This window comes from Ursus arctos, unplaced genomic scaffold, assembly GCF_023065955.2.
Source record: "Ursus arctos isolate Adak ecotype North America unplaced genomic scaffold, UrsArc2.0 scaffold_20, whole genome shotgun sequence".
NCBI lineage: Eukaryota > Metazoa > Chordata > Mammalia > Carnivora > Ursidae > Ursus > Ursus arctos.
The window spans coordinates 46,425,780-46,451,685 of NW_026622875.1; the positions used below are offsets into that span (position 1 = coordinate 46,425,780).

At 39.0% G+C, this 25,906-nt stretch overlaps 1 pseudogene; it reads left to right on the forward strand.

Moving 5' to 3' along the window:
• The first annotated feature begins 7,658 nt into the window (after nt 1–7,658).
• On the forward strand, nt 7,659–8,626 carry LOC123000947 (NADH dehydrogenase [ubiquinone] 1 beta subcomplex subunit 1-like; annotated as a pseudogene).
• The last annotated feature ends 17,280 nt before the right edge of the window (nt 8,627–25,906 follow it).

The window sequence follows — 25,906 nt, forward strand, 5'->3', positions numbered from 1 at the left end:
TGTGTGTGTGTGTGTGTGTGTGTGTGTGTGTGTGTGTGTGTGTTGCAGGGCGGGGGGGGGGGGTAATTAGCAGTACCTTAAACAAGAGAGAAGCTTATTCTTGTCCCATATAAAAGAAATCTTGAGGTAGGCAGTGCAGAGCTGAAAGGGCAACTCTACCCTGTCATCAGACATTCAGTCTCCTCTTCAGCTGTACTACCCTTTGTGCATAGCTTTCATCCTCAAAGTCATCTCATAGGTGGCAGCTAGAGCTCCAGCCGTTACATCCACATTCCAGGCAGCACACAGAAGGAAGAACAGAAGAGCAAAAAGGGATCCTTCCTAGCAGGTTAATCCCATTTAAGCAATATGTCTGGAAATCCCACAGAACTCTTCCACTTAGATGTCATTGTTTAGAACTTCTTCATGTGGCAGCCCCTAGCTGCAAGGCTTAGAAATATATTATCTTGGCATGCCTGGGTGGCTTAGTCAGTTAAGTGTCTGACTTAGGCTCAGGTCATGATCTCAGGGTCCTGGGAATGAGCCTCACACTTAGCCAGGAGTCTGCTTCTCCCTCTCCCACTGCCCCTCCCCCCATTCATGCTCTGTCTCTCTCTCTTAAATAAATAAATAAATAAATAAATAAATAAATAAATAAATAAAATCTTTAAAAATAAAGGAATATACTGTCTTAGCTGGATGCATTGCTAAAATCAGAGTTGTGCTACTAAGTAGGGAGGGGAGAATGGCTGTTGGGTCAGGTGACCAGCAATCTCTACCTTACCAAGAAAGATTCAAGGGTTAGAGATGTTTGGTGTGAGGGCTGAAATGAGAAGGACAGAAAACAGGGGTTAGTTGAACTTATGTTTTCAGAATAACTGAACCATTAGATCTCTACTTTGCATCTACCTCACATATGCAAAACACAGGCAATCCAGACAAAAACAAAAACAAAATTTTAAAAGCTCTGCATCAGTTATCACAACTGCATGACAAACCACTCCAGATTTTAGTGGCCGAAAATTTAAAAATTATTTATTATTTCTCACAATTTTATGGGTTGGCTGGGCTCTCACCTAGTGTCACATATGCAGCTGCAGTCAATTGGCAGCTTCATTGGGTCTGGAGAGTCTAAGATGGCCTGGGGCCTTAGTTCTGACTGTCATCTGAGCCCCTCTCCACGTGGTCTCTCATCATTCAGTCATCCAGCTCAGTCTTTCTTACTTTGTGGTGGCAACATTCTAAGACAGAGAGTCCAAGTCTCTGTCTAAGACAGAGAGTCTTGAGACCAAGGCTCCAGGACTTGCATTTTGTCACTTTTGCTACATTCCGTTAGCCAAAGCAAGTCACAGGCCAGAACAGATTTAAGACATGAGAAATAGACTTCACCTTTGATGGGGTTCCTGCAAAGCCACTGCAAAAGGGCATGGACACAGGGAGATGTGATTCATTGGGAACCATACTGTTAACAATCTACCATAGACTCTCTAAAGAAACTAAATAAACTGCCTAGAGGGCTCCAGGAATGAAGCCTTCCCCCATTCTGGGATCTTTGGATCTCATAACCACAACCTACTCCTTTCTTGTTCATTCTAAAGCAAAGTCTGCTCATAAATAAGCCCTGGCCACCTAAACAGAACTCTCAGTTGAGAGAGAGGCCAAAAGAAAGAGACCAATACATACACAGAGAAAATTAGTATCAACTATCTTGAAAAATCTATCCAGTCTCTCAATCTTAGGTATGTACAGTTAACAAAAGACTCTCAAAAATATTTAGAAAATTTGAATCATGAAAAAGAAATACGAAGTCAAAGGAAAAATTAACCCCAGAGGAAATGGAGATAAATCAGAGAACAGAAGGCAGCATGATCAAATATGTAAACAAAGAAAAACTTAAGTGACTTCAAAGAGATTTGAGAAGCTATTACATTTATAAAACAAGAACAGAATACTGTAGGGGAAAATAGGAACATGAGCAAAAAGATCTTTGGAAGCATACTGGCAGTTATAAAAGAATTAATAGAGAGCCCGTGGGAGGGGAACGAAATCATCTAGGAAATGGAACAAAATCAAAGAAATGGAAAATAGAAGAGATAGTGAAAATAGAAAACCACTCTATAAGGTTTTGTCTCTAAATAATAGTAGGTCAGTGAAGAGAGAATTTGGAAACCAAAGGAAGGAAGTTATTAAATAAATATGGAACAACATTTTCTACAAAGATAGAAATCCTTAGTTTGAAAGAGCCTTCTGAGTATCTGGTATAGTAAGTGTTTTAAAAAGTAAAATAAATGTTTTAAAAAGATCCAAGTCTAGAATGAAACTTTAGAACATCATGGATTAAGAAAAGAACCTACAAGTTTCCCAGGAGTGTAAAAAACAGCAGGTCATCAATAAAGGAACAAGAGTAAGGCATCAAACTTATTATCAGACTTGAAAGGGCTTAGAAATTTTGTCTCTCAAGTATCCTTTCTGCAGAAAGAAGATGTGATATATATGACACAGTGGAACTCCCCAAGGAGTGCTGTAGAAAGACATTCTAGCATATCAACTGTTTAACCAGCCTAAACACAATCAGTTCACATTAGACCAAAAACTCAGTGGGCTTTCACAAGAGTGCTTTTAAGAAGCATGGGATAAATTTCAAACAATAGGAAAAAGGAATAAGAAGCTAAATAATATTAGTCATGTAGTGAAGAAAGCTTATATTTCTTCTTTCAATAGCAAAAAAAAGAACCAATTGGAAATACCAGAAAATAAATGTACAAATGAAGCAAAGGAAAATGTGGTATAATTTTGAGGCACTGGTAATGTAAGTGTAGCAGACTTAGTGACTTGCATTAATGGCCCAATTAATAATGGCTATCCTGTATCCACACTTTCTGTGGAGTCCCTACCAACACCCCAACTCTGGGCCATAGGACTTGATTTAACTAATAGCACAGTAGCAAATGATGGAAGAAGAAAACATGAAAAGGTACTGCATGTTTTAGCTCTCTCCCTTGAAGCCCTGCCACCACCATGAGAACAAACACAGGATAACCTGTTAGAATGATGTGAAAAACACATAGAAGAAAACTAAGTCCTCAAAGCCAAGGCAATTCTAGACCAACCAGCTCCCAGCCTAATCCAGCAACCAAATACAGCCATGACAGTGATTCCATTGGAGATTGGCCAAGTCCAGTCAGATGAGCAGAACCACTTAACTAACCTTTGCTCTCATAAGAAATAATGGATCATTATTTTTTGAAAGGACTAAGTTTAGCAGTGATTTGTTATGCAGCAATAGCTGACTAATACATAAATGAAAGAGTATTTATTTGACTTAGATACTAAGAATATTCTTCTTCAAGTGATAAAGAGGGCATGACTTTGGCCCTGTTGTCAAGAAAATGTATTTCTATCCATCCCATTTGAGTCAGCCAGGAACAAGATTTATATCATCACAATAATGTAAACTTTTTTCCTTGGATTTCAACATGTAGGAATAACTTAAAACCCAGAAGACTTCATTATGGTTACAGAACAGAATGTAACTCTTATTGATCTAAGAAATGTAAAGGACAGCTGAAAACAACTGGGAGAAGGAAGAGGGGCTGGAGAAGAAGGGGGAGTAAGCATAGTAGTCCCAATATGTTCATCTTACTTGGTAGAAGCAAGAACTATTGACAGAAGTTGATGGAACAAAAACCAGAGGTTTAAGTGTATTGTCTAAAGTTGCAAAGGTAATCAGTGAGGAGGAGGAGGTAGAGAACCTGAACTAAATGAACACTACCTGCTTCCTCTTCTTCTAGCACGAGAATTGATTTTTTTAAATTGAGGTATAAAATACATACAGGGAAGGATGCCTGGGTGGCTCAGTCGGTTAAGTGTCTGCCTTTGGTTCAGGTCATAATCCTGGGGTCCTGGGATCAAGTCCCATGTCAGGTTCCCTTCTCAGCAGTGGGACCGCTTCTCCCTCTGCCTCTCCCCTGCTTGTGCTGTCTCTCTGTCCCTCTTTTAATTTTTAATGTTTTTGAAGTAAGCTCTACGCCCAGTGTGGAGCTTGAACTCACAGCCCTGAGATCAAGAGTCACATGCTCCACTGACTGAACCAGCCAGGCATCCCTGATGACTCTCATTCTTCACTCAGGTCATTTTTACTTGCTGTTTCCTCTACCTGGACTACTTTGCCTCCGGATTTTGCAAGGCTGGCTTTCTCACCATGCTGTCAGGTGGAGACTTAAGAGGGCAGACTGGGGGCTGGAACACTTGGAAGCTGGTTGGTCACCCCTCTCTCTTCTTATAGTTTTAGGGCCTCTCTCTGGTTCCTTTCTGTGTGCTAGTTTGAGCTTCCTCACAGCATGGCAGTTTCAGGGCAGCTGGACTGTTTTCTATGGCAAGAAAGTTTCAAGAGAGTATTCCAGCAAACGGGAAATTTTATCACCTTTTATGACCTAGCCTTGGAAATCATAAGCATTGTTTCTACTGTGTTCTACTGGTTACAAGTCACCAATCCACTCAGATTTAAAGGTAAGGAAAATATAGTCTACTTCTTGTTAAGTGAATGGTAAGATTCTAGATGAGCATGTGAGATGGAAGATGCCATTGCGGCCTATTTTTGAAAAATATACTCAGTCATACTGCCCCATACTCTATGTGGTTTTCTCCATAGTATTTTTTATTACTGGATATTATTTCTTTGCTTTTGATCAGCCATCTCCCTTTACTAGAGTATGGGCCATAAAAGGGCAGGAACTGTCTCTTTATTATTCTCTTCCCTGTCACCAGTACCTGAACGGTGCTGGCACATAGTAGGTATTCAATGCATTTGTTCAATAAAATAATAAGACTTTCATAACAGGGAACCTATAGATGCCTCAGGTTAATAAATCAGGTAATGGAAGTATAAGCACGTTATTTAAGGATGTGGACCTAACCAATCCACTAAAACTAGAAATAGTTAAAGGGGTTGCGTGTGGGGTGCAAGATGGGGAGAGAAAGTGAAGGATGGATAGTTAGTGCTTTTCTGTGGCACTTGAGGAAGGGGTTTTTTAAATCCATGTACTTTTATCTCTTTGATATTAAGATTTTGAAAAACTTAAATTGAAAACAATCATTGTAGAAAATATGGAAGCACTGGAAGAGAGCACAAAGCTAACTTATGAAGGCTTTTTTTGTGATACCACCACCCACAGAGAGCTGCTATGAACATTTTGGTCTATTACCTTCTTGTTGAAAATAGGCAGTTCTGAATCTTGCCTTTTTATTTTCCTTGCATTAATTCTATTGTGAGGATTGCTCTGGGGCAGAAATGCTGCCTGGCAAAGGTGTGCAACCTAAAGATTCTGTTAGTTCTTGTATCCCCTACTTAGATGTCTGCCTAATTATGCTCTTTGTCTTTTTTTCTTTCCACCCCTGGCAATTGTGTTGTACCCACTCTTTCCCTTCCCGTCTTTCTCTCTTGTTCAAGGACTTCATAGGTTCATCATTGTCTCTTTCTCCTCAACCACAGGACAGAGGTGTGTCTTGGTTACTTATTGCTACATAACAAACTACTCAAAACTTAGTGACTTAAAATAACCACGATTTTAATCATTTTGCACAGTTCCACTGGTCAGGAATTTGAACAAAGCAAAGCCCTGTCATCTCTGTTCCACATGATGTCTGCTGGGGCATAGTGTCCATCATGTCTGATGCCTCCGCTAGGATCACTGTCAAGGGTGGGGGTAAGTGCTGATGGGAATGGTTTAATTGGGATCATATATCTGGGGCTTCACCTTAACTCTGGCTGCTGGGTGCCTAGTTTCTCCATATGGTGTCAGAGCTTTTCCCTCTCCACGTGGTCTCTCAGGGGCACAGTCAGCCCTCTTGCATGGCAGCTCAGGGCTCCCAGGAACTTGGACCTCGAGCTCTACCTGCATTCTGTTGGCTGAAGCAAGTCACAGGCCTAGTCCAGATTCAAGGGGAAGGAAACACACAGGACATGAATACCAGGAGACGTGGGTCATTGGGGCCACCAATGTAACATTACCACTGAGTCAGATGGATATGAATTCAAATCCTGGCTTCTTGGCTTGCTAACTATATTTCCTTGGCCTGATTTCTTTCTTTCTTTTTTTTTAAATTTTGAATATGCAATGGTGCAATGTTCCATGATTCATTATTTGCGTATAACACCCAGTGCACCATGCAATATGTGCCCACCTTAATACCCATCAAAAACTGGGGATGTACTGGATGGTGACTAATATAACAAAATAAAAATTATAAAAAAATAAATAAAATAAAATAACTGTTGTTTAAAAAATTAAAAAAATAAAATTTGAATATGAAAACATTTATTGAATTTAAACATTGACTGTAAAGTCAAGTGAGCATTACTCTTTAATTTTATAAACTATAAAATAAATCAAGTCCAGTAGCTTCAAGCTGACACAAAAGACAGATTTCCCTCATTCCCTTCTCCTAGGACTTTTATTAATATACATGCAAAAATAAAATCAGCATCATCATTATGCATTTTTTCTATTTTACCACTATCCTTTTTTAGCATTAGCCCCCTCTTGGATTTTGAAATATAGAGGCATTGATAACAAATTTCAAATGATACACACACACACACACACACACACACACACACACACAATAGTAGGTATGAAAACATTTCCATGGTTAAAGGGCTCTTGATATTTACCATTCAACAATTTCTCAGGCTACCTTTTTTTTTTTTTAAGATTTTATTTATTTATTCGACAGAGATAGAGACAGCCAGCGAGAGAGGGGGAGTGGGAGAGGAAGAAGCAGGCTCATAGTGGAGGAGCCTGATGTGGGGCTCCATCCCATAATGCCAAAGGCAGACGCTTAACCGCTGTGCCACCCAGGCACCCCTCAGGCTACCTTTTTAAAAAGGCGTTAGGTTAACTATAGTAAACCCAATACTACAGTCCTGTCCCATCCATATTCAGGATCCAGGAAACAGATCAATATTTGAGCTACAGGCAGTTGATCGATAAGCAAACCTTCCAAAGGAACTTAATATGAGCAAGTAAAATTCTCAAAATTAATCACCTAACATTATTTATTTATTTATTTATTTTTATTAAGTATAGTTTTGACACATAATGTTACATTCATTTCAGGTGCATGACATAGTGATTTGAGAACTCGAAGTTACGCTGTGCTCACCATACGTGTAGCTCCCCGTCTGTCACCATGCAGTGCTAGTACAATACCGTTGACCGTATTCCTTATCCTGGATCTTTTATCCTTGTGACTTTATAACTGGAAGCCTGTACCTCCCACTCCCTTCACCCCTTTTTGTCCATCTTCCCATCTACCTCCCCTCTGGCAACTACTAGTTTCTCTATTAATGGTGTGTTTCTGCTTTGTTTGTTCATTTGCTTTGTTTTTCAGATTCCATATGTAAGTGAAATCATATGGTATTTGTCTTTCTCTGTCTGACTTATTTCACTTGGTCCATCCATGTTGTAGCAAATGGCAAGATTTCATTCTTTTTTATGATGGAGTACTAGTCCTCTGTGTGTGTGTATGTGTGTGTGTACCGTGTCTTTATCCATTCATCTGTGGATGGACACTTGCGTTGCTTCCGTGTCTTAGCTGTTGTAAATAATGTTGCAATAAAAATAAGGCTGTATATATCTTTTTGAATTAGTGCTTTCATTTTCTTGGATGAATACTCCATGGTGGAATTAGCAGATCATTTGGTATTTCTATTTTTTAACTTTTTGAGGAGCGTCCATACTGTCTTCCACAGTGACTGCACCAATTTACATTCCCACCAACAACGCATGAGTGTTCCTTTTTCTCCACAACCTTACCAACACTTGTTATTTCTTGTCTTTCTGATACTAGCTATTCCGACAGGTATAAGGTGGTATCTCATGTGGTTTTGATTTGTATTTCTTTGATGATGAGTGATGTTGAGCAGCTTTTCATGTGTCTGTTGGCCATCTGTAGGTCTTCCTTGGAAAAATATCTACTCCGGTCCTCTGCCCATTTATTAATCGGATTATTTGGGTTTTGGGTGTTGCCTTGTATAAGTTCTTTATATATTTTGGATATTAACCTCTTATCAGATATATCATTCACAAATATCTTCTCCCATTCAGATTTCCTTTTCATTTTGTTGATGATTTCCTTTGCTGTGCAAAAGCTTTTTATTTTAGTGTAGTCCCAATAGTTTATTGTTTTTGTTTCCCTCGCCTGAGGACACATATCTAGAAAAATATTGCTAAGGTTCTTGGCTAATTTCTTAACCTCTCTGAGCCACCATATCCTTCCTTATCAATAAAATAGTTAGCATATAATTCTACCTGGGCAGAATCACTCTATGCACTGAATAAGATAAACAAGTATTGTGCTGGGTGCAATCATTGCATGGTTTTTCACAGAAGGGACTTGAGCATTAGAAAGACGTGCAGAGTGGTGGTGGGGTTGTTTTTGGCGCCAAGGCTGCAGCACTCATAATAAACGTAATTCAGATTGTTTGTGACCACAGTTACGTATACTTGTGCCTGTGGGATTTGTCCTTGGATGTTATCTAGACAGAAAGACTGATGAAAGGCTAACTACCTTCTGGAACAAGAGTATATTGTTTAAGAGGGAATTGAGATGCAGTGAAAGAGTCACCTGGAAGTTAAGGCTGTGACTGAATCCCAGAATGTTCACATTTTTAAAATTAGGAGAGAATTAAAAGCACATTCATTAAAAAAAAAAAAAAAAAAAGTGCAACTGTAAACCTGATGGACCCTATGAGAAAATGAGCTCCTGGTAACCTGAAGACACCTTTGGGAGGGCTTTAGATTTCCAAGGGTCCAGGAGTTGGAGCCAATGGTATTTAAATCTCAAAAAAAAAAAAAAAAAAAAGTGATCTCAGCAAAAAAATAGATATTATTGTATGATTCTAGGAGTGAAGAATTTCTTCTTTCTTTCATCTTGAGTTACTTTCTTTTATTTACCAACCTCTTCACTGTATTTCAAGTTTATTCTTTTCTTTTCTTGTCTCTCTTACTAATTTCCTCTGCCTAGTAATCTTTTGTTCTATCCAAACCCTGGAGCCTCAAGAAGCCCTTCCCATATGTTTGTTCATTTGCTTTGTTTTTCAGATTCTACATGTAAGTGAAATCATACCATATTTGTCTTTCTCTGTCTGACTTATTTCACTTAGGTCCACTCTCCCCTGTAGAAGAGAAGTCCCTTTAAGCCTAGTGGCCATGACTGGTTACCACCCACACTGGAGAAACAGAACTCATACCCCACAGGAGGCCCCTAGAACAATAACCTTCCTCCTGGCCTCCTGCCTTGTCCTTTAACTGTGAGGCTCCTCCCCAAGGACTGTTTGAGGCTCTCTTGTACTGAGGAGATTTGTGAGCAAATGACCTTTAACCCAGTGAGACTCTCATCCTGCAATCCCCGCTAATCTTCTTAGGTGTTAAAATTTAGCATTACCTTGTACTACCCAGGTGCCAGGGAACGCAGCTGTCCGCAGCCTTATCAGCAAAACCTGCTGAAATCCTTCTCTTGCTTCTTTTGTCTGCTTGTTTGATGGAGACTTCTGCTCTGGCAAGGGGTCAGTAGAAGTGACACCCCTTTTTCAGTGGAAGGAACACACTTTAAAAGTCAGAGGTTTGATGACGGAAACTGTTTCTTGGAGTTGCTCTCTGCCAAAGGATAATTAGTCTGTTATTAAAGGCCTGTAATAAAGGTACCAGTAAGGAAGGTGATCAGTTCTCTTCCAACATCAGAGAGTGGATTCTGGCTTAGTAGGTCTGGGGTGGGGCCTGAGTTTCTGCACATGTAAGATGCTTCCAGAAGATACTGAGCTGATATGCTGAACTGGAGACCACACTTAGCGAGGAAATGCTACTAAGTTGCAAGTAAGGTGAAGGACAGCCTGTGGACGTATTTCTGCAGCTCAGAGGGGCAGCAAAAAACTCTCGTTTTTTCCAGGCATTTCCTTGTAGCAAAGAGCCTGGGCTTTTGGGACAAAGCTCTATTCTAATCCTTGCTTTCCACCTACTGGGTGGTCATGGGCAAGTCACTTAGCATCTCTGAGACTCATTTTCCTCATTGGTAAAACAGAGAGTGTAGGTAATACATGCCCTACTGAGTTGTCCAGGAGACTTTGTGACACAGTGTGTCTGATGGCCTAGCAGAATGCCTGGCACATTTAGGCCCTCCGTAAATGGGGCCATGTCTCACTATTGCAAGGATGGAATCGAGAGAACTGAACAAGAGCCTGCTGTCTTCAGCTTTATATTCAAGGTGAGGGCTTGGCTTTGTTTTCACGGGCCCAAAGTTAAACAGCAGTTTAGTGGGTGTGCTCCCCATGTTCAGACAGTTTCTCTGCTTTGATGGATACACTTGAGTCACCCAAGGGCAAAATGAAGTAATGCTTTGGAATCGTGATGAGAAGGCCTCTTTCTTATTAGCTGTCACACCCTCAGATGTTAAAGTAGCTTTCATAGACTTTTCTGTTATTCAGTTTGTGTGACACCTTTGTCATGGATCTTTCTCAAGTGGCAGAAAATGAAAATATTTCATTGTTCCTATGGGTTCAAGTCCATTTTCTTGCCCTATACACACAAAAAGCATTTTCTTTGGATCCGTGTGCTCCATTCCTAAGCGTCTGGCTTACGCAGACTTCCTAGTTAAGCAACAATACCTGCAAATCCTTTAAAGTTCTGTTTGCTTGAACTTTCAAATCACTTCAAAATAACGACAGACTGGGTCTACTGACAAACAGGAGATAGAACTCAGCTTTTTCCCTCTGTGTGTTTCTGCCTGTTTTGACTGCTGCTGTTGACACCCACATGTTGTCTGACTGTTACTGATGATTCAGCAGAAGCCACCAGAAGCAAAACCAGTTGTTTTGTGCCTGAGAACACCCTCTTGCTGGCCTGATTCTCTGGCAGTGATGGTGACAGCAACCTGATTTCTGGAGGTGAAATTTGTAGATTTCTCTCTCAAGATGCTAGGAGCAACAGTATGGACGGTTAACTTGTTAATTTATGTTCCCAAATTTACTTCTCCTTACTTAAAGGACTAGTTCATGTTAGCAGAGTGAAAAAGACTGTATCTTGAGCGCATTATCTCTAAATTCCTAACCCGCAGTTGCTACAATTTCTAACTTAAGAGATCAAAATGGAGTAGCAGGAGGTATAGAATATAGAGTGAGCAAAGAAAGAAAATAAATGGAGTAAGGTTGAATAGTGACTTGGGGAAATAAAATGGTCCCCAAATGGTTTACTTCAGTAGCAGTGAGTTCATATTCACCAATCTGACAGGGATTTCAGAAACCTCCTAAATTCAAGTTAAGATTTTTAACTTTAAAGCTTTTTAACACTAATAAGTTTATTAACTATGTTACATTTAGGAAAAAAAAGGTAGGCCACGAGATAGGCTATTTAGTTGGAGGAAACCTTGATGAAGAAAAAGTATGAACACAAGCAAGCAGGAGGAATTTGAATTTTTTTTTTAATTCTTAAATTTTTACTTATTTTTTTTTTTTACCTTTTTAAAGATTTTATTTATTCATTTGAGAGAAAGAGCACAAGCAGGGGGAGCAGCCAAGGGAAAGGTAGAAGCAGGCTCCCTGCTGAGCAGAGAGAGGCAGGGCTCAATACCAGGACCCTGAGATCATGAGCTGAGCCGAAGGCAGTCGCTTAACTGACTGAGCCACCCAGGTGCCCCTAAATTTGTTTTTTCCTCCAGAGATCATACACACGCAAGTGATATGGTGAAAATTTTCCCATTTTAAAGCCTGTATATTTATATGTACATAAGGTGCTCATCTCTTTCCTACAGAAATAATAATAAAATACATAAACAGGGAACTGTGTATGGAGGCAGCAAATATGTACTAAGTTAGTGCCTAATCCATGCTAGCACCATGCTAAGTGCTGGAGGCAATACACAAGACAAGTAAGCAGTGTTCATATAGGATATTAGGCAAGAGCTTTCAGGTTACAAGAAACAAAAAGCTACTCTAGCAAATGTAAGCAAAAATGGTAATGTATTGGAAAGCTACTCCTGGAAGAGTTCAACACTCAAGCCCTGGATAGGGCAAGACCAAGTGTTCATGGACCTTCCCTTTAGGGTGACGATACCATTATGGTGACTCAGCCCGAACAAATAGCAACCCTCTGTCTCTCAGTTCAAGTTTCAAGTTTCTGGGGGAGAGAACCTGATTAGCCCAGCTTGGGTGAGGTGTCTATCCTTGGTCTAATCAATCATGGCCAGAAGGGCAGGCTCATGTGGCTCAGACATGGCCAGGAGGACCTCCCCTATATATTAAGCCTATCTGAAAACTAGGAGATTTTATGAAAGGTGGAGACACTCTGGTTAGTTCTTATGTTATGCAGCCGTAACACTTAAATAGGCTCTGGGTTGGTATTCAAAATACTTAACTACTGCCATGGCCCAGGCAATGATTATGCAGAGCAAATGCTGGTCATAGCCCAGGAACAGGGTCCAGAAGGACCCCTGCTGGATCAAGCATTAACCCTGTCATTACTAGATCATGGGGAGATGTGGGACATCCTATGGAAGGGGCCGGAGGGGCCTTGAAAAGGGGGGGTTTAGGGGAATTATCCTAGAAGGTCAGGTGCCCTAGAGCAGACTTTGAGATGTGTATTCCTGTAGAAGTGATTTACTAAGGAAATATTTCCAGGGAAGGCCATTTAGAAAGTGAATGAGGCAGGACAGGGAAGGGGAGGAAGCCAAGAAAGGATGCTGTATTAATCGGGGTTTTCTAGAGACACAGAATCAATATACATGTAGATATATATCTGAAGTTAGAAACACAGTGAAGAGACACAGAATCAATATATATCTGAAGTTAGAAATTTACTAAAAGGAATCGGTTCACATGATTTTGGAGGCTAAAAAGTACTTGTGTGTCTTACAAGCTGGAGACCCAGAAAAGCCAGTGGTATAGTTCCAGTCCACATCTGAAGACCTGAGAACTGGGAGAACTAGCAGGATGACAATAGAAGGTCACAGTCACCTAAGGCATAAGTTTCCTTAACTATAAAATGAAAGGTTTGAAGTAGATGATTTTACCTCCAATCTTCCATAGATACTTTCACCACTAATAACTAAGAATTGTCTTCATTGTGGCTAGACTGTACCTACATTTCAAGATTCAACAGTAAATAATACATGTAGAGGACACTTGGCTTTTTTTTCTTTGTTTCTATAATTGAATCTTACTTTCCTATTCACTGATCACTATCTGAGGGAGTTCCCCCACATGTGTGGTCTTGGTAGAAAACAGTGGCAGCTTCCCAAAGGGCCTAGCCCCCCTCCCCCATCAGGTCCAATACAGGCATTCTAGATCATGTGGGTACTCTCTCCTGAGTCTGGAATTTGGAGTAAGTGACACCTGGAGGTGGAGATGGTTTGGAGGCCATTCCTTGCAGACAGCAGCGCTTACTGACTACACTCTTCTGCATATGGCCTCCACCTGGGTTCTTGATGCCTAGCCCCCTGGAGCCCCTGAGGCTTCACCTTTTCCATGGCTGGCCATGCAGACCTGATTCCCCAACATCCTCTCCTACATTCTTTTTCTGTTTAGTTAGTTTCCACTGTTTGCAGCCAAGAACCTTGAGAAGACACAACAGGCTCACACTATAAATAATATATTTCATAACTCTGAGGCCTTAGGCAGCAGGCCACTGTAATGGCATAGACGGTAGATCCTCCTATCACTCCTACATCATGGAGGTCAAGAGTTGTTGACATGTCTCTCTCCATCTCTAGAAGGGAGACACCTTGAAGGCTAGGACTATGGACGCTTCCACTGGAGTAGACTCATATCTAGCAGAAATCTTTGCACAAATTAGGCTTTTAGTAATAAAAAAATGAGTAAAAAGTAGCATATCATAGTATAGACAAAAAGAAATGGAAAATTAGTATGGAATTTTTTCTAAAACTCAACTCTGAGATTTTATACACAAGTCCTTGAACACAACTATGTTACTGAAAGGATTTCTTTGAAATATTGATGAAAACACTCTTCCATGTGCCTGTGTCCCTCTCCTCTTTATACAATAATAGTTTGTTTACCTATGTGCAGCGACCCTGTTTTTAGGCATAGAGCTGAGTTTCCCAGGACTGTTGTTTTAGGTGATGTTTATGTGCCTTTTTTTCTTTTGTTTCTGATAGACAAAACATGTTACTGACCATAAGATCAGAATCTGAAGCAACTAGAAATCAGTATCTTAAGTGGTCTTCCATTCTTCCCTACTCTCATCAAGATCCAACAAAAACATCCCAAACAGATGAAAACCTTTTGACACAGAACTTTAAAGGCACACAACAAAGAAACTGTGAAAGAAAAACAAAACAAAACAAAACAGTGGAACACATGTGCCAAGAAAGAGAGAGGTTTCTGCTTATACTTTTTTAAAATCATGAAGATAAATTTATTATGATCCCAAGATCTCCTGAATCAGAAATTCAAGTACCTGATTATTCTATAAAATCAAAATGACAACATCCTTGGAAAGACAGTTGCCTAGTAACTCAAACCAGAGGGTTGTCTTTAGATTCCTCTGGAATCGTGTGTGTCTCTTTTGGTTTTTCTGTTGAGCTCATTTCCTTCCCTATAATCCAAAACCCGAACAATTTCGGGGGAAAATTCCACTCATAAGAAAAACTTTCCTCCAGAAGATATTTTTATTAGGGAGTATAGCTGTCTTCATACCATTGAATTCCTCTATTTTCAGGATTGTTGTATAACCTTATAAGAAAAGAAATGGGAAAAATGTGTCAACATATAAGAAAAGGAAAAATGTCAACTGAGGGAACGTTTCAGATTGAGGTGTATGTATATTTGGATGTTGAAAGCCGGACAATGGTTTTCTAAGACAAAAGACTAATTCAGCATCTCACACAGGATCAAAGTATAATTTACCCAGCTGAAAATGCTTTGTCTACGCCTACCTCTTCCTTGAAGCCAGGAGAGCTGTTCAGGTAGGCTGTTACTCACCAAGCTCAGAAGCCCTGTGTCTATCCTCTTCCGAATCAGTGTTCCTGTAATAACATTCGTTTTTATTCTGCGCTTAGACAAAAGACAGTAAGATAACCGCATTACTTATTATTCTTTTGGTGATGAGCAAAAGACCCTGGGTGATAGGCTTTACACAAGAGGGAAATTACTGGAAGGATTTGGAGCACTCACAAAAGGCTAGCCAAGTAGCTTGAAAATGGGCAGGAACCAAGGCTTTGGATGCTAAAAGGCACAGAAAGTTTGAGAAGGAGAAACAGGCTAGCAGAAGTCTGTAATGGAATAAATGAACCTCAAAGAACCATTCTATCTTTGTATTACTCACTTAAGATTCATAATCCCAGAACAGAATGTCAAATTGACTGAATTTAGGTCACATGCCTGGGCCTGCTATACCTAAGCCGCGAAAGGAAGGGTTTAATGGAAGGGACCTTCACAAGCCCCTGCAGCTTCCATGATCCACAGCATGTACCCGGATTTGGTCACATCAAGACTGTTCAAAAGGGGAGGGGAGATCATTTCCCAAAGGAAACTCTGATGCGATTAGGAAGGGAGAATGCATGCTGGGAAGTGAAAAAAATGTCTGATGTTGGGGGCACCTGGGTGGCTCAGACGGTTAAGCATCTGCCTTTGGCTCAGGTCATGATCCCCGGGTCCTGGGATTGAGTACTGCTTTGGGCTCTCTGCTCAGGCAGGGAGGCTGCTTTTCCCTCTCCCTCTGTCTGCTGCTCCCCCTACTTGTACTCAATCTCTCTCTCTCTCTGTCAAATAAATAAAAAAAATCTTTGAAAAAAAATGTCTGATGTTCACTATCGTCTTTGGTTGGGTTTCTAGAAACAGAGACTGAGGCTGGGTTCTTATTCAAGAGACACATTGAAATTGTGCTTTCAGGAGAAACTTGGAAGAGATAAGGGAAACAAGATAGATAGCAGGGGAAGTGGCTAAACAAAGATGAGGTTTCTGTTGAAGTCTAACTTAAACCTAATCCCATGGGGAGTTTTGGAGTGTGAATGACACCACAGAGTTGTCCTCTTTGAGGCAAGGGGGCTCGGCTTTTGTATACACATATCAGTTAGTCACTGGCTGCATGATGCCTGGAGGAGAGATATAGCCTCCCAGGCATTTCCCCGTAAGGTGGCTCTCATTGGCCAAGAATAGTTCTCCAGGGAAGGGCATATGTTTGAGCCATAGCAGCTCAAACACTTACAATAGCTGAGGATGGGGCACCAACACAGTACAGGGGATCAGGGCAGGACACCTACAATGTTGACTACTACCACAGTAAGACAGGCAAGACATTTGGATTTGATTTGCTAAGTCCAGGGCTTCTCATCTGTAGACTGGCACAAGCATCCTGGGATTACCACTAATTCTGGGACAGGTCAGATGAAAGAGATTATTTATTATGTGGCTGTCTCACTAGGGAAAATTATGTAATTAACAAATACCAACAGACGGTGTAAGAAGAGGTAGAATTTCTTTAAAAGGAAAAGATATGGAAACTTATGAATATATTCAAAGGATATATATAAGGAAAGAGGATTACAAAAAGATCACTGAAAAGAAAACAAAGAAATGGATAGACTTTCTAATGCATTTGAAGAAAGGAGAGTAGTGAGGGAAGTGGCCGTTAAATAGAGTTTAATCCCCATCTTCCATAATGGAAAGGTATGCTGGGAATTTGCCTATTTGCTCTCTAATTCATACCCTGCCTTCCCCTCTTGGGCTCCTATTGCAAGGGCTATGCTTCCCAGACCTGGATGACTGACTTCTGGCTAAGTTCAGCCAATGGAAGTGCCAGGAGATTGGAGGTTGGGAGTCAACCTCCAGAATATTTCTTTTTCCCATTCTCTCTGCTTTGGACAACGTCTCTGGTAGTAGCTGCTTCTCCTCTATGTCCTCAGTTTCCTCTAAACATTTCCTGATACTGCCAGGCCATCCTACCTGGTTTGTTGCCTCCTGTGATGGCCTTTGTTAGCACTGCCTTCTCACACTGACCCACTGGCTCTGAAAGTGATAGTGGCTTTCTGCAGTTGCTAATCCTAGGGTTGCCTCCCCTTCCCCCAGTTCTTTCCAGTTCTTCTAATCTAAGGTTTCTTCTCAATCTTAACACTATTGATATTTTGGGCTGGATGATTCTTTGTTGCAGGGGCTGTCCTGTGTGTTATAAGATGATTAGCAGCATCCATGGACTGACTCTGTCCACTAGATACCAGGAGCCTCAATGCAGCTATGACAACAGAATGTCTTCAGACATTTGTCAGACACTGCCAAATGTTCCCTGGGGAGTGGAATCAGCCCAAATTGAGAATGACAATTCCAACTCCTCTTTAGCTGCATCACATTTTCTTTACTAAATAATCTGATGAGGGTTTAATTTTTCTAACTTGACACTAACTGATTCAGAAAGCTGTAAACGATGTCTAAATATGATAAATATTAATGTAATAAACATATTGTTTACAAATAGGCAACTAATAAAAGAATAAACAAAAGTATTGAATGCAGTTGGTTCTAGATAGTATGGTTGGAGGGCAAGGAGTGGTGATTTTGAGCTTTTTAATATTATTTTATTTTTAAAATTTATGTATATATATAAACAATTAAAAACAATACAGGAAAAGAGAACATGGAAGACTCAGCCATTCTATTACCACATAGAAAGTTCCAGAGAGAGGCTTAAATTCTTATTTTCATAAGAGATTAAAGAAGTGCTTATTCTGATCTTTTGTTTCTAATCTCATCTAAACCATTTTCTTTTATATTCTACCCAGAGGTAAGTGTGGCAGTCACCTAAGCCTATATATATATATATATATATATATATATATATATATATTTTTTTTTTTTTTTTTTCCCCAAGGTAACTCCAGGCTGCCTCCTCTGTAATGGTTCTGGGTGGAGAACTGGCTTACCTGGTTTTAATTATGTAGTAGTCAGAGAAGACAGGAAAAGCACCATTGTAAAGATTATATGAACATTGAAATAACATTAGAGTCTAGATCCTAATGGATTTTCTCCCACCAAAAACAGGAGGGGGGGGTGCTGTTTCAGACCTTGCTGTGCTGATGTGTGTCAGTGCTCTTTATTTTCCTAGCATGTCTTTCCCCAGTCTCCATCCACCCCCATCTCCCACACACTGTAATCTCCTCCCCCACCTCTAACTCATCCTCACCTCCCCCCATCCTAGCAACTGAAACAAAGTCTTGGGATTCAGTTCTTGATTTACTTGATTGACTAGTTGTAATTGTGTTCCAATTATTTTCGAAATGCATCCTTCTGATATATGACTATGTAAAAGAAGACAGTTTTCAACCCTCTAAACATAAAAAGATGGAAATGTATGTTTATGTATGTCCATATATATATATATATATACACATACACACACATACAATATACACATACAAATGTGACACAGATGTATTTTCATATCTATATGTATTAAATTCATATATGTATGTTTTAGTATATGCATTAATATCACTATATATTTATTTACATGTAAATAGCTTTTTTCTCACATAAAATAATAAATGCTAATAAGGAAAAAACAGGTAATACAAAAAATATTTTAAAAAATAAAAGCAACCAATATTCCTACAATCCAATGGTAAGTGCTATATAAATCAGGATTAATTATCAGGGGGAGAATATTAAAAATAATAGTAAGACAGAATAATATTTATCTAATATATCTGGAAACAGGCTGTCTAGAGCTTGTACAGTGGCTCCAAAATCATCATGAGGTGTCTATTATAGCTCTCCACTGCACCATTCTTAGCATGTGGCCCTCATTCTCAGGGTCCAAGATAGCTGCCAGAGCTCTAACCTCATATTCATATTCTAGGGAGAAGATTGGAGGAAAGGAATAGAAAGGGAACAAAGGGCACATCACAGCTGTTTTTTTTTGTTTTTGTTTTTGTTTTGAGATTTGTTTATCAGGAAGAGAGCAGGAGGGAGAGGCACAGAGAGAGGAAGAGAGAAACTTTAGCAGACTTCTGTGCAGAGCTCAATCCTAGGGCCCTGAGATCACAACCTGAGCTAAACCAAGAGGCGAAGGCTCAACTGACTGCATCACCCAGGTGTCTTTTAAGTTGGTTTCCTCAGAAGCTGCCACACATTACCTTTTATAACTCATTGGCCAAAAGTTAGTCACATAGTCACAATAGTTACCAGGAAAGATAGGGAATATGGAAAATTTGGCTAGGCACTAGAGTGACATTAGTGGGAATGACAAAATAAAGATCTCCAAAAATCCATTCCTCCATAAAAGTAATGAGAACACAGGCAAAAATTGTCAAAATCTTTTTCAGAATGCTGGATATAAATCAAAGACTTGCAATAATCCAAAAAACATTTATCCAAGAAAAGTCACTGAATCATGGTAAGAACAATGAGCTTTGTGGCATTTTAACTTACCCTGTTTACATCTCCCTCTTCCCACATGAAGAAATAAAGATCACTGGTGAAGGTAACACATAGATAAATATAAAAGACTATAAATATAACTTTTGTTTGAAACCCTTTTCTTCTCCCACCTGATTTAAAAGACAACTGGGTAGGGGTGCCTGGGTGGCTCAGCTGTTAAGCGTCTGCCTTCGGCTCAGGTCATGATCCCAGGGTCCTGGGATTGAGCCCCACATCAGGCTCCCCACTCCGAAGGAAGCCTGCTTCTCCCTCTCACACTCCCCTTGCTTGTGTTCCCTCTCTCGCTGAATCTCTCTGTCAAATAGTAAATAAAATCCTTAAAAAAATAAATAAAAGACAACTGCATAGAGCAATACTTATAAATATGTGTCATTGGGGATATAATGTATAACAAGGTACTTTGTATGTCAATAATAGCACAAAGGAGGAAGGAGGGAATGGACTTATATCGGAGGAAAGTTTCTGTATACTATTGAAATTAAGTTGGTACTAGTACAAACTAGATTATTAGAAGTTTAGATGTTAATTGTAGTCTCCAAGGCAACCACTAATAAAACAACTAATATATATGTGTGTGTGTGTGTGTGTGTGTGTGTGTGTGTGTATCTACAAGGGAAAAAAATGGTACAGTAAAAAATATGTAGCACACGATAAGGCAATAGGAGGAATAAACGAAAATACATGAGACAAATCAGAAACAAATGGCAAAATGACAGACACAAGTTCTATCTTACTAATAATTTCATTAAATGTAAATGGTTTAAATACTCTAATCAAAGGCAGAGATTGGCAGAATGGTTTTAAAAAAGATCCAACTATGTTGTATCTGCAAGAGACGATTTAAATTCAAAGACTCAAATAGGTTAAAAGCAAAAGGATGGGAAAGATATACCATTCAAAGAGTAACCAAAAGAAAGCTACAATGGCTATACTAATAACAGACAAAATGGACTTTAAGATAAAAATTGTTACTGAAATGAGGAAGGACATTTTCTAAAGATCAAAGAATCAATCCCTCCAGATGTAGTGATTATAAATATGTATTCACCTTACAACAGGGCCAAAAAAATGAATTAACCAAAACCTGACAGAATTCAAGGGGGATTTGGAAAACAGTGTGGAGGTCCCTTAAAAAGTTAAAAATTTAGCTACCCTATGATCCAGCAATTGCACTACTGGGTATTTACCCCAAAGATACAGATGTAGTGAAGAGAAGGGCCATATGCACCTCAATGTTCATAGCAGCCTTGTCCACAATAGCTAAATTGTGGAAGGAGGCAAGATGCCCTTCAACAGATGACTGGATTAAGAAGATGTGGTCCATATATACAATAGAATATTACTCAGCCATCAAAAAGAACGATTTCACAACATTTGCAGCAACATAGACAGGACTGGAGGAGATAATGCTAAGTGAAATAAGTCAAGCAGAGAAAGACAATTATCATATGGTTTCACTCATTTATGGGACATAAGAAATAGGAAGATCAGTAGGAGAAGAAAGGGAAGAATGAAGGGGGGTAAACAGAAGGGGGAATGAACCATGAGAGACTATGGACTCTGGGAAACAAACTGAGGGCTTCAGAGGGGAGGGGGTGGGGGATTGTGATAAGCCGGTGATTGGTATTAGAGAGGGCACGTATTGCATGGTGCACTGGGTGTTATACACAAGTAATGAAACATGGAATATTACATCAAAAACTAGGGATGTACTGTATGGTGACTAACATAACATAATAAAAAATTATTATAAAAAAAGAATTGAAGGGGGAAAATAGGCAATTCAACAATAATAGCTGGAGACTTCAACATCTTACTTTCAATAATGAATAAAACAACTAGACAGAAGATCGACAAGAAAATAGAAGACTTAAGGTCAGAAAAAAAAAGTACAAGACTTAGCACTATAAATCAACTAGGCCTAATAGACATCTACAGAACACTCTGTCCAATAACAACAGAATACACATTCTCCTCAAGTGCACATGCACCACATTCTCCAGGATAGAACATATGTTAGGCCATAAAACACATCTCAGTACATCTTAAAGGATTGACACCATACAAAGTATCTTCTTCAACCACAATGGAATGAAATTAAATCCAGTAACAGAAGAACTTGTGGAATTCACAAATATGTGGAAATTAAAAACATAAAGGATCAAAGAAGAAATCACTAGTGAAATTAGAAAATACTTTGAGATGAATGAAAATGAAAACACAATATTCTAAAACTTAGACGATTCAGATAAAGCAGTGCTCACAGGGAAAAATTTATAACTGTAAATGCCTACATTTTCAAAAAGGAAAGATATCAAATCTATTGCCTATCCTTTTATCTTATGAAACTAGAGAAAGAAGAGCAAATTAAACCCGAACCAAGCAGGAGGAGGGAAACAATAAGAATTAAAACAGAAATTATATAGAATAGAAAAATAGAAAAATAATAGAAAATAGAAAAATAGAAGAACAATAAAAAAATAAAAAATAGAAAAATAGAATAGGAAAATAATATAGAAAATCACCAAAACTTTTATTTTTTTTTAATAAAGACCAACAAAAGTGACAATTCTTTAGCTAGACTAAGAAAAAAAGAGAAGACTCAGATTACTAAAATCAGAAATAGAAGAAAGGACATTACTACAGACCTAACATAAATAAAAAGTATTGGAAGGTCTATGGACAATTGTATCCAACAAATTAGATAACCTAGATGAAATGCAAATATTCCTTGAAAGACACAAGCTACTGAAGCAAGCTCTAGAAGAAATAAAAAATCTGAATAGAACTCTAATAATATATAAATTTTACCTGACAGAATGTCTTAGGTAATATAGAATGCCATTATACTTATAAAGTATAAAGTCATTATTTATATAAAATATGTCATATTTATGAAGTTGTTTTACTTATAAAGCTTCATTTAGGGGTTCAGTTTGTTATTAGACTTATAGAATCACAGAAATTTTACTGATAATGTGGCCAGCAGTCAGGATTACTCTACCAGGAATTCTTTACCCTCCCAGTTTCCCCCACTTGTGCCCATAGTGACTCTAATGTCTCACAGAGACCTAGGAAGAACTGAAAGTGGCACAAGAAGAAAAGACAATCAACTTTATGAGATCAATGAGTTTAGTTTTTGACAATTCAGGTCAATAGGTTTTAGTCAGACCCTGACTCTAACCTTTCAGGATAAAATATGCAATATGTGATTTGTAATAGATATTTCCCTTTTTAAAAATAATATATTGAGGTAAAATTTCCATTATATAAAATTAACTATTTTAAAACGAAAAATTCAGTAGCGTTTAGTACATTCACGCTGTTAAACAACCACTACCTCTATCTACTTGTAAAAAATTTTCATCACTCTAAAGTAAAACCCTTTATCCATCAAGCACTCTACCTGCTCTCTTCTCCCCCGGGCCCTATACCCAGCATCTGGAAACCACCAATCTGCAAACTGTCTCTATGAATTTATCTATTCTAAATATTTCCTACAAATAGTAATCATATAATATGTGACCTTTTGTGTCTGGCTTCTTTCACCTAGCATAATGTGTTCATGGTCATCCATATTGCAGCATGTATCAGCACTCCATTTCTTTTTATGGCCAAGTGATATTTCATTGTATGTATACACTACAATTTGTTTATCTGTTCATCTACTGATGGGCATTTGGGCTGTTTCCACTTATTGGCTGTCATGAACAGTACTGCTATGAGTGGGCACATGTACATGTTTCAGTGCTTGTTCTCAATTCTTTTGGGTCTATACCTGGGAGTAAAACTTCAGAGTCATATGGTAATTCTATATTTAACTTTTTTGAGGAACTGACAGTCTTCCACTAGGACTGAATTATTTTGCATTCCCAGCACAAAGTACAAGGGTTCCAATTTCTCTATGTTTTTGCCAACACTTGTTATTTTCTATTTTTCTTTCTTTTTTTAAAAATTATAGCTATCCTAGTGGGTAGGAAGTGGTACCTCATTGTGGTTTTGATTTGCCTTTCCCTAATTGCTAATGATATTGAACATCTTTTGTATGCTCCTTGGCCATTTGTATATCTTCTTTGGAGAAATGTCTGTCTAAGTCCTTTGCCCATTTTATGGGTTGTCTTTCTATTTTTGAATTTTAAGAGTTCTTCATATATTTTGGATACTAGCCCTTATCACACGACATTTCCTCCTATTCTCTAGGTTGTCTTTCATTTTCTTTTTTTTAATAAAGATTTTATTTATTTATTTGAGATAGATAGAGAGGGAGAGCATGAGCAGGGGGAGGGGCAGAGGGAGAAGGAGAAGCAGACTCCCCACTGAGCAGGGAGCTGACTTGGGACTCAATCCCAGAACCCTGAGACTGTGACCTGGGTCAAAAGCAGATGCTTAACTGAGTCACCCAGGAGACCCTTCATTTTCTTGATAATGTCCTTTGATGCACAGAAGTTTTTAATTTTGGTGAAGTCCAGTTTATTTAATGGATTGTTGTTGCTGGTGCTTTTGGTGTCATATTTAAGAATCCATTGCCAAATTCCAGGTCACAAAGATTTACCCCCCCCCCTTTTTAAGGGTTTTATGATTTTAGCTCTTACATTTAGGTCATGGACCCATCTGGAGTTAATTTTTGTATGTGGTGTGAGATAGGGATCCATATTCATTCTTTTGCATGTGGCTATTTAGTCTGCAGAGACTATTCCTTCCCCTATTGAATGGTCTTGATACCTTTGTTGAAAATCAATTTGCCATAAATGTTTAGGTTTATTTCTGGATTCTCTATTTCACTGGTTTTTTGTCTACCCTTATGCCAATACCACACTATTTTGATTACTGTATTTTTGTAAGTTTTGAAATCAGGAAGCTCATATTCTCCAATTTTGTATTTCTTTTTCAAGATTGTCTTAGCTATTTGGTGTAGATGTATCCCTTTTGCTCCAAAGCCAATTTCTGCTTTCATCCAGGTTTGTGACAGTTTCTAGACCATCATGGGTGCTGGATCTTTGGAAAATCACACTTATTTTATGAAGAAAAATACAAGATCAAACAAGATTTTTGTTTTAGATTTTTCTGTGTGTTACGGGCTGAAATATTTGTCTAAATAGAAGATACAGAAATCCACTTTCTATAGTATTGATACAACTTTGGACCCTCTGGTAAATCTAACATGATGGACACAAGTCTATGTTTGAATAATATTCTTGCTCTATAGGGATCATAAGGCAGGTCCATTTGAACAAAAATCCTGTGGATATACTTTTTTCTCCCACCCTTTCCATAGCCCTTCTTACCTTTACTTCCTACTTCTTCCTGGTCCTATTCTCAAATGCTCCTCTCTGAACATCTTTCTGTCCTCCCCCTCATTTTCTGGTCTCCTCTTGCCCCACCTTCTTTTCCTTGTCCTTCAATACTCCCATTCCCTCACTGAACCCCAGCTCGATTTTAGGAAAACAGATTGTTAAACTGATCCTCAGAAAGTGATGTCAACAACTAACTCACTACCACCACCAAAACACTTAGTCCTTAGTATTTGTTAGTCCAAGAAGTGGGCTTATTTGTGCTTATTTGTTAGCCTAAGAAGTATCCAGCAGGTGGAAGAATGGCAAATTGTCTAAAAAAGGCGTTTGAGTCTTTTTGAGTCTCTGGGTCTTCCATTAAATTTCTCCAGTGAACCTATAATGCCTATATTTTGAGACAACCTAGGACCCTGTCTCGATTTTCTCCTTTTCTTTAGAGCAGAATCTGGTCCATCACATGTGGCTGGGAGTGTTTTAGAAGGGATTGATAGCTGGTTCCTTCTGGCCCCATGTTAGTCAAGTGCGGAGCCTTTCCTTTTGCTTCATTAGTCAATCCCTCTGAACATCTAAGGTTTCACTGTTTGCTTTGGGCTATTGTGCCACATGTTACCCACATAGAGTCATTCTTCCAGAATGATCAACATGTTTTGTGTTGCCTGCTGCCAGTGATTGGCCCTTAACTGACTCCCATAAGAAGGACCCAGACACCCCTTTCTTGTGGCTCCCCAGCAGTGAGAAGGGCTACCTGCAGTGAGGTTCTATCCATGCAATTCCTTCCAAAAGTACTGGTGGTTCAAACCAGCTGCCAGGGCTAGTATTCGGCCACTACACCTTTTCATTTTGCAGGAACAGTAAACTTCACACACAGCTATTTGGATTCCTTTTTGTTTTTTCTGTTCACGTATATTTCTAGGAGGTATATTGGATTTTGTTTCTCAGTCAACATAACCCCTTCCAATTCTGAAACAGATAATTATCTGACCTCACCTCCCAAATGTTACTTAAACCCAATAAAAGAGAAAAATCTGCAGCTTGCCAGGAGGAGAATTTGACTCCAGAAGAAAAAAAAAAAGCCCATGATTGTAATAAATATTGCAATAGCCCAGCAGTAGCATTTAGGATTTAAAAAACTATATTCAGGTTCTCTTGTGTCCGGCTATTTTACTTAGCACAGTGTCCTCAAGATTCATCCCTG